This window comes from Ictalurus punctatus, chromosome 22 (genome assembly GCF_001660625.3).
Source record: "Ictalurus punctatus breed USDA103 chromosome 22, Coco_2.0, whole genome shotgun sequence".
Lineage (NCBI taxonomy): Eukaryota > Metazoa > Chordata > Actinopteri > Siluriformes > Ictaluridae > Ictalurus > Ictalurus punctatus.
The window spans coordinates 13270047-13278796 of record NC_030437.2 but is presented as its reverse complement, the minus strand read 5'-3'; the positions used below and the strand labels follow the sequence as shown (position 1 = coordinate 13278796).

Here is an 8750-nt window from a genome sequence, read left to right as displayed (position 1 = left end):
TGAGAAGTGCACACGCATGACAAACTATAGACAGAATGCCCTAAGGTCTGGACACGCTAGGACTTTGCCCTTTAGTTTTGTGGAGACACCTTTCCATCATCGTGCACTCAGGAATAGAGAAATTAACAGAGCGTTATTTCACCACGAGACATCACATGACCAAAGAAGCTACTTTTGGTGGACTTTAAGAGCTCTGTGCCTTTTTTTGTCACTTTTTTTTTCGTCAATAATACATTGACTATCAAGATTCATACTGGAAAAGGCGCCGACTTTTAACATAGTGATATAGATATAGCTGTCGAGCCACTGCAAGATTTTTCAAATCTCTGGCTTAAAAGTATCATACTTAATTAAAATAATTAAAGGCAAGAGCAAGCAGCAGCCTGCGAAGCATGTGCTCATCTTTTTTATGCCTTCTGACACTGAATGACCCATTACTCTATCTGCATCAAATGGAATTAAAAGACCCATCATGCAAAACCCAAAATGCGAATTCGGAAAGGGTGCCAAATGAACGAGTATTGTTCATTTCCAGATATTATCCTCATCACACACACGCAAAAGCAGGCGATATATAGTATTTGTGCATTCGTCCGACGCGCTGTCATGACGCCGTTCAGGAAATGATGCCAGTATGGATAGAAATGCCATCGGGGGGGAAAGAGGGCAGCAGCTGAGGGGAAAAAAAAGGCTCGAACAATCCAGTCACTTTGGATGCACTACTTCAGATGCAGAATGGATATTCGAGTGGAAATCTGACAAAGCGCGCCAGCTTTGATGGGAAGCAGTATAGACAATGACCAGTGGCTGGGTCAGTGGGATGTCTCGATGCAAGCAGGGAAGCTTATCAAATGACACTAAAAATAAGTTCAACAACCATCAAGTTTAAGGGGGGAACGGAAAAGGGGTGCAGGCGCTTCTATTCGGTGTGCAGGCGAGAGCACGCCGCTCTAATTATTCCTTTGTTGTCTTCATTTGAAATTTAAAAGCCGTGATTTTCTCCTCAGGCCGCAAACCAAAAAAAGTCTTGAAATAAACATCAAAAAATAAAGAAAAGAAAATGTTTTTGCATTTAGGAACAGCTAAACTAATTTTTAGGATAACATGTACAAAAATTTTATTTCTTTTTCTTATTTTATCTTATGTCACAGATTCATGAACTGTTATTCATCATAATTAGATATTTACACAGCGCTAACACAGTTTTTTATTATACTATCTTAGCATATAAAAGTTAGCAGCACATTCTGCCTTGGTCTCTCCAGTGCAATGTTTTGGAGCACTTAAAGGGTTTTTTGTTTGTTTGTTTGTTTGTATTTTTTTTTTTTTTTTTTTGGTCATAGCATTTTTTAATTTGTAAATGTTTTTTTTTTTTTTTTAAATATACGTACAGAGTATTTTTTCATTCTTTTTTTCTTTTAAATGCATTTTATATTTATGTTTCATAATCAACCCATTGAGTCTCTATTTTTTTTGTGTGCACAATAATTTACTTTCACAGGGATTAGTGGCTTCACTTAAACTGAAATGCCTCATATCCCTGTTTTGCACCTTTTGCATTTACAAGAGTGAAATTTAAAAAATATTTCTGTGTGTAAACTTCAGTAAACATCACCATCAGCATGAAAATCTGTCAGTTTTATTATAATGATTTAATGTGATTTTATATTCATTTGAACTCATTCATTTTAAAGTGACATGCAAATCACATGGTAAAAACAAATACTATGAATCAGTATAATAATAATTATTAACAGAAAATGTTAAATATATTTTAATGAAAATAATCAACTAATTAAAAATGTTCAATTAAAGGAATCAACATAAGAATGCACTATTCTGTTATTACCATTTTTGTTTTTATGAATTTAAATCTATGATAATGCTGTGATTTTAAACACTGAATGTGTAATTTAATTGGCTTCAAAAGAGAAAAAAGTGTGTATTTTTAGGAATAATTTATTTAACAATAACATACAAGTTCATGTGGATCTACTCCAACCTTACCATGATACTCCGTTTATGTCCTTTTTTAATATTCCAGTAACTCTCAATCATATTAAATATTGCTAATATTGTTGATATGTATAATGAAAATGTGAAAAATGAGTGGAAACAAGTTTGCCGGGTGATGCCTTACAGAGGGCATTGTTTCTGTTTGTAAGTAAACCAATAAAAGTTTATACATTGCAGCAGTATTCACAGATATAGTACTATGTTTCACGTGTGCTAAAATATCCTGTATTCACAAAATACCGCTATTCATTGTGAGTGAAATCCATCTTCATGGATCTTTGCTGAAACATTTCATTTGCATTATTGTTCTGTCCATTTGTATGAAATAAATGTAGCTATATTTTGCCAAGTGGAACTGTGGTCACTCTGCATAAGCACCCAGATGGTATCAGTGAACACGAACAGATTCATCAGGCACACACATAAGCAGATTAACACTCAGCTGAGCATTTTGTGCAGCTTAAAACACATCACAGTAACATTCAAAGATTCAAACCCGTCTTTTCATATGCTTTTAATTCTCCTCATTTAGGAGTGCTTTATATAAAATATCTTTCAGTCCTATGAAAGAACTTTTTCATGGGGCTGAAATAAAGTACATCATACTAACACCACCCCATACTACAAACATTTAAATTACATCCTTCTTTACAAACTTCATTTCTTAGATTATTTATTTAAAGCAGTAATTTACGCTCTGTATTTATGCACAATTAAAATGTATTATTTGATCATTTTATACATTACTAATAATTCATTACAATACACATAAAATAAAAAATGTATTTAAGGGCAGCACGATGGTGTAGCTTCAGGGTCCACGAGTCGATCTTGAGCTCGGGTTGCTCTCTGTATGGCTTTACACATGTTTTCCATGTATCCCACCTCCCAAGAACATGTAGAACATGTAGGTGGTTTCGTTACACAGAATTGCCCCTAGATGTGAATAATTGTGAATGTATGTGTGCATGTTGACCTCGATGAACTGGCATTCCATCCATGGATTCCCAGTGTTCCCAGGATAGGCTCTGGATCCACCATGACCCTGACCAGGATAAAGTGATTACTAAATATGAATTGAAAAATAAAATGATTAAATGTCTCTTATTGACTTCTCTCAACTGATTTATCCCATAATACCCCTGCCTGAACCTGCAGGTCTTTATTAACACTATTTCCTGCTTCAGCCTGAAAGACTGTTAAAGCGCACCTATTATGGTTTTGAAACGTGCCTAATTTTGTTTTATTGTAACAAAACTTATTGTAATATTGTATGTTTGTCTCATAATTTTTGTGGATTTATATGCATCTAAGGACAAAAAACACTTTAATGTGCTCATAACTTCAATTGCACCATTATCTTTTTTTCCCCTGTGTCAAAAATGACTCGTTCAATGATCCGTTCTGAAGGATTCATTCTAAACTCCTCCTTTCAGAGAGGATACTCTGCTCTGATTGGTCAGATGTCCCAGTCTGTTGTGATTGATCTACTGCTGTCAGTGTGTCGAAAGGAAACGCCCACTACTATAACGAGTTTCAGCTCTGTAGGAAAGAAATGAAGACCAGAGGCAGGGCTTTTTGTTACAAACCTACATAGGTTTGTACAGGAAGTAAAGTCTGGAATCACTAACGACTTGTTCCAGCTGTTCAGAATCGGTTTCTTCTTTTGGGAGTCGATAACGCCACTTTGATTTTTGAAACTTTGCAGACTTTTTACATTCTCAAACAGTGATGTAACACACTACATGAAAGGTAATATTTGAAAAACCACAATAGGTGCGCTTTAAGGAAAAAACTGGAATATTTTCCAACCTGATCCCCATCTAATACATCCGTAGCATATGTGCAATTACCAAAAGACAATTATGTTGACAATTCCGCTATTGAGAAAAGAACGAAAAAGCTGTTTGCTCAAAACTCACTTTTATTGGAGGTCTAAAGGCAGTTGCACAAGGCACATGGTGGCTTAGTGGTTAGTGCATTCGCCTCACACCTCCAGGGTCTGGGGTTTGAGTCCTGCCGTGTGTGTGGAGTTTGCATGTTCTCTCTGTGCTGTGGGGGTTTCCTCCCACAGTCCGAAGACATGCATGGTAGGCTGATTGGCATGTCTAAAGTGTCCGGAGTGTATGTATGTGATTGGTCCTGCCATGGACTGGCACCCTGTCCCGGGTGTACCCTGTCTTGTGCCTGATGCTCCCTGGGATAGGTAAATATTGATTAGAAATGGAGGAAAGTCCATAAGAACAGCTTTGTATATATATCTCATTCTAAGATTATTATTGTTAGAGTATAATGGTTGTAGTGTTGAATTTGTGTAATATACTCAATCATTTTAAACATTTAGTGACAGAATTCAACACCTGCCCTTAGACTTTATTACTAACACTTTTCCTGCTCCAGTCTGCAGGACTTTACGTTTAGCACTCCAGCTGAATCTTGTATCATTACAATGCATGACTAACACCATCTCACATCTCTCAAGGCCATATATGTCTGAAATGAGGCATGATTGAAGTTTCATGAAGCTGCTTTTAGCAGTAAAACAGCTTCAATGCAGCGACAGGTCAAAGGAGAAAATACCATGCCCACGCTGGGAAAGTATTAAGAATTAGTAGCAGTGGACGGCTCATTATTACAGCGTTCACACTGTCTGATGGTTAGCTCATGAGGCGGAAATGTTGAATTACATGGTTTTAAATGAATAACTCCATTTCTGCAGTTGCTTGATGAAGCAGTTTTATCTTCCCATTTTGAAAAATGGCGAAGTTAAAATGATAAATGTATCCTAGAAAGTGGAGCCCTGGACATTTAAGAAAACAAAACTCACAGTGAATTTTTATGTGTAATATGTAATCAAGCTTTATATTAAAATATATCACGTTACAATTACGTGGATATGCAACTTTTTTTTTAAACCTTAAAAGTGTTGAAGTAGATTATATTTATATGTGCAGTGTATTTTGAATTTAAGATTTTTTTTTTGTACCATTATCATCACAATTGCATGGGCATATGTATAGTTAAAAAGCATCTGTCTAAACAGAAAGGGTTGCCACTGAGTTTTCAGGACATGGTTAGTATGTTTGCCACACACCTTCAGGGTTGTGGGTTTGAATCCCACCTCTGCCCTGTGTACGTGGAGTTTGCATGTTCTCCCCGTGCTTCAGGGGTTTCCTCCGGGTACTCCGGTTTCCTCCCCGAGTCCAAAGACATGCGTTGTAGGCTGATTGGTATGTCCAAATTGTCCGTTGTGTGTGAATGTGTGTGTGATTGTGCCGTGCGATGGTTTGTCACTCCATCCAGGGTGTCCCCATGCCTTGTGCCCCGAGTTCCCTGGGATAGGCTCCAGGCTCCTCCATGACCCTGTATGGAACATAGATGGATGGATGGATGGAGAAAAAAAATGTAACCATTTTTATGGATTTTAACAAACCAAAAAAAATTGGGTAAGTCCTTATTCAGTATAGAAAAAAAGGTCTTTAACTGACATGCAGCTAGAATAAGAACAAGAGACCATATGCTGATTTTATAGCAGTAATAAAATGAAACTGCACTTCCTGTGGTTGGTTTTAAGTGAAATGACTGGCTTAGGCAGCTGTTTGCTCCTAAAGCCTCAGTTGTCACAGTTTTATTTTACAGAATCTTTAGGATCATATAACTAGATGATAACCTTTCATAACGTGGCTTTTCCATGGACGCTAAGACTTCACGCTTGTATTTGAAAGCAAATAAAAACTAATCCATCTCATACTGTAAAATATTTTGTTGCTTCTAGGATTATACATTGCACAGATAGAGGATTATACTTTTATGGCTTTCTTGCTCAACAGTTTTGACATTAAGGATTTAATCAGAAAGTTTTGTTAAGTAGCTAAAAATGATTTGTAGGACTTACACTGAATTATTGTTAAAGACATTCACCTTCAGTAACCACTTTAGCCTGGTCAAGTTTGTGGTGGATCTGGAATCTATCCCAGAAACACTGAGCACGAGTCTGGAATATACCCCAAAATAGGATGATTAATTTGTTATTAATTAGGATTGTTCTCTCCTTGTTCTCTCCTCACTGTGCAGAATTATTGTACTCATGGGGCCTTAGATACCCAAATATTTAACTGTTCACCTAAATTTTCAACAATTGAATCTTTTTTTATTATAATTATGGACTGAATATGATGTGAGGGTATTTTAACTGTGTGTATTATTGTATTTGCTTCACATGTGCAGGTTAACAGTCATGTGACTTGCTTTGACAATGACAAAATAATTTTATTTTATGTACATTTTATGTGTAAATCCTTATTTGTAAAAATGTTTTCTAAAAAAAACTATGATAATATGTTTGCATTTATTTATATATATCGTTTTTCTGTGGACACAAATAATTTTGGGACACATTAAAAAAATATATAAATATTTAAAAATATATGTATTAAGTTTTATGGGGAAGTTTTGAACCATTGTGGGGTTTTTTTTTTACATATTCACTTTTGCTTCATGTAGGGTGCCAATAATTATGGAGTTGTATAATGAATTAATAAAACTGAACTGCCACACATTTTATTTCATAAACATATTCTTTTGTATTGTAACCCACACTGTAATATGATAGAGACAAAAATTTTAGAGCACAGTACATTTGATTAAACATATTTTTTGTATAACCATCTATAAAGCAGATTTTGTGATGCTACCTGAATATTAACATCACCTACTAGAAAACCAGACTGCACAAAACAAACCCAAAAAGGCTCAGCACAATATGTATAGTGAACTACCAGCAGGCATGAGCTGACTCAGACTCCAACACTCACCTCAGTGCTGGAGGGCCAGAGCTCCGTCTGTTAACGCTAAAAACCCAACACACAAGTGTCGGTTCACTGAAGGCCCCTGGATGAGAGTAAAAATATTGTGCAGGCAGCCTTTGGTTCCACTCAACCTGGCAATGAAAATGACCGAGGAGCCTCGCAGCCAATCCAAAACGAGGAGCGTTTATTCGCCTCAAACACTGCACAGAGAGTCACCTTGCTGCTGGTCAGGAAAGTTCATTTAATGAACATGGAGCAGGGAGATGGCTAGAGGTGATCATCCTGTCATCACATTTTAAAACCCAGCATTAAAAGACGGTTCAAACAGCTTTTAAAATTTGCGAGCAGATGTTATGGAAATTTGTGATAATGTTTGAAATTGCACATATTATGCACAACCTGTGTGAGGTGACATTTTGACCAGTCTTTGTGAGATCATTGCTTGGTGTGTGTGTGTCTGTGCATGTTTGTTCCCAGATTCAATTCAATTAATTTTAATTCTAACAGCTTTACTGGTATGACTGTACAGTTAAGGTCATAAGTTTACATAAGCCTTACAGAATCTCCCAAAATTTCATATATATATATATATATTCTTTTAATAAGAGGGATCATTAAATTGCATTTAGTTTTTTATTTAGTCCTGCCCTGAATAAGCTACTTCACATAGCAGATGTTTAAATATAGTCCACGAGACACAATAATAACTGAATTTACACAAATGAACCAGTTCAAAAGTTTACATTCCCTCGATTCTTAATACCGTGTGTCGTTACCTGGATGATCCATGACTGTTTTCATGTTTTGTGATAATTGTTCACGAGTCCCTTGTTTGTCCTGAGCAGTTAAACTGCCCACTGTTCTTCAGAAAAATCCTCCAGGTCCTGCACATTCTTCACTTTTCCAGCATCTTCTCCATATTTGACCCCTTTCCAACAGTGGCTATATGATGCTGAGATCTATCTTTTCACACTGAGGAGAACTGAGGGACTCATACACAACTATTACAAAAGGTGCAAACATTAATTGATTCTCAAGAAGGCGACACAATACAATAAGAGAAAATATTTAACAGGATAATCAGTGTAAATTTTATCTTATATAGCTTTTGAAAAGCTGCACTGAATGAAAATAATAAAATTTATATAAATCATCTTGTTCAAAAGTTTACACCCCCCTGGCTCTTAATGTAGTGTTTCTTTTTGAGCATCAGTGAATGTTTGCACCTTTTGTAATAGTTCCCATAATCTCCTGACTAACATATCAGTGACCATTTTCTCTGTACGTTCTAAAACAGTTTCCAAGGGTTTAAAGGGTTTCCACCTTGGGATTCTCTCTCTTATGAGTCCAAACAGGAAGCCAAAATGAAATTGGTGTCTATAAAACTTCCTTTTTGCTAGCAATCACCTCAGCCAAAACTTGGGAGAACTGCATGTCTTGACAATAAGCTTGCCTTTCATTGCTGGCCAGAATCAACTAACCTTGCAGTGAACCTGGTGCTCAGAATGATGCACCTAAGAGTATAATTTGGACTGAATGGTGGCTATTTGATCCACAAATAAATAGGCATTACCATCACGACCTGTATGTGGGCTGAACATGCAGCTCTGTGGTGAGTGGGGGCATGGTTTAGCAGGAGTCTGCAGTGGGAGTGTGGGGGAATGAGCAAATTAATGTGGCACACTTGTAACTCATCTGTAACTGCTTATTTAATATGCTGTTTTTCTCGCTTTTTCTATCTCTATCAGTGATCAGGCTGATGTGTGTGTCCCAAAGTGTATGTGTGTGTGACAGCAGAACTGATCTGTACTGAACTAAACTGAACTGAACCAAGCCATTGGAAAGTAACTGATTCTCTCTCTCTCTCTCTCTCTCTCTCTCTCTCTCTCTCTCTCTCTCTCTCTCTCTCTCTCTCTCTCTCTCTCT

At 36.6% G+C, this 8750-nt stretch overlaps 1 protein-coding gene across 1 annotated transcript in view; it reads left to right on the top strand.

The window, feature by feature from the left end:
* antxr2a (ANTXR cell adhesion molecule 2a) overlaps positions 1-2365 on the top strand; it is a 48785-nt gene extending 46420 nt beyond the window's left edge. The window contains exon 17 of the mRNA XM_017452288.3: positions 1-2365. This exon is cut by the window's left edge and continues 624 nt beyond it. The gene's annotated coding sequence lies outside the window, so the exon portion shown is untranslated.
* The last annotated feature ends 6385 nt before the right edge of the window (positions 2366-8750 follow it).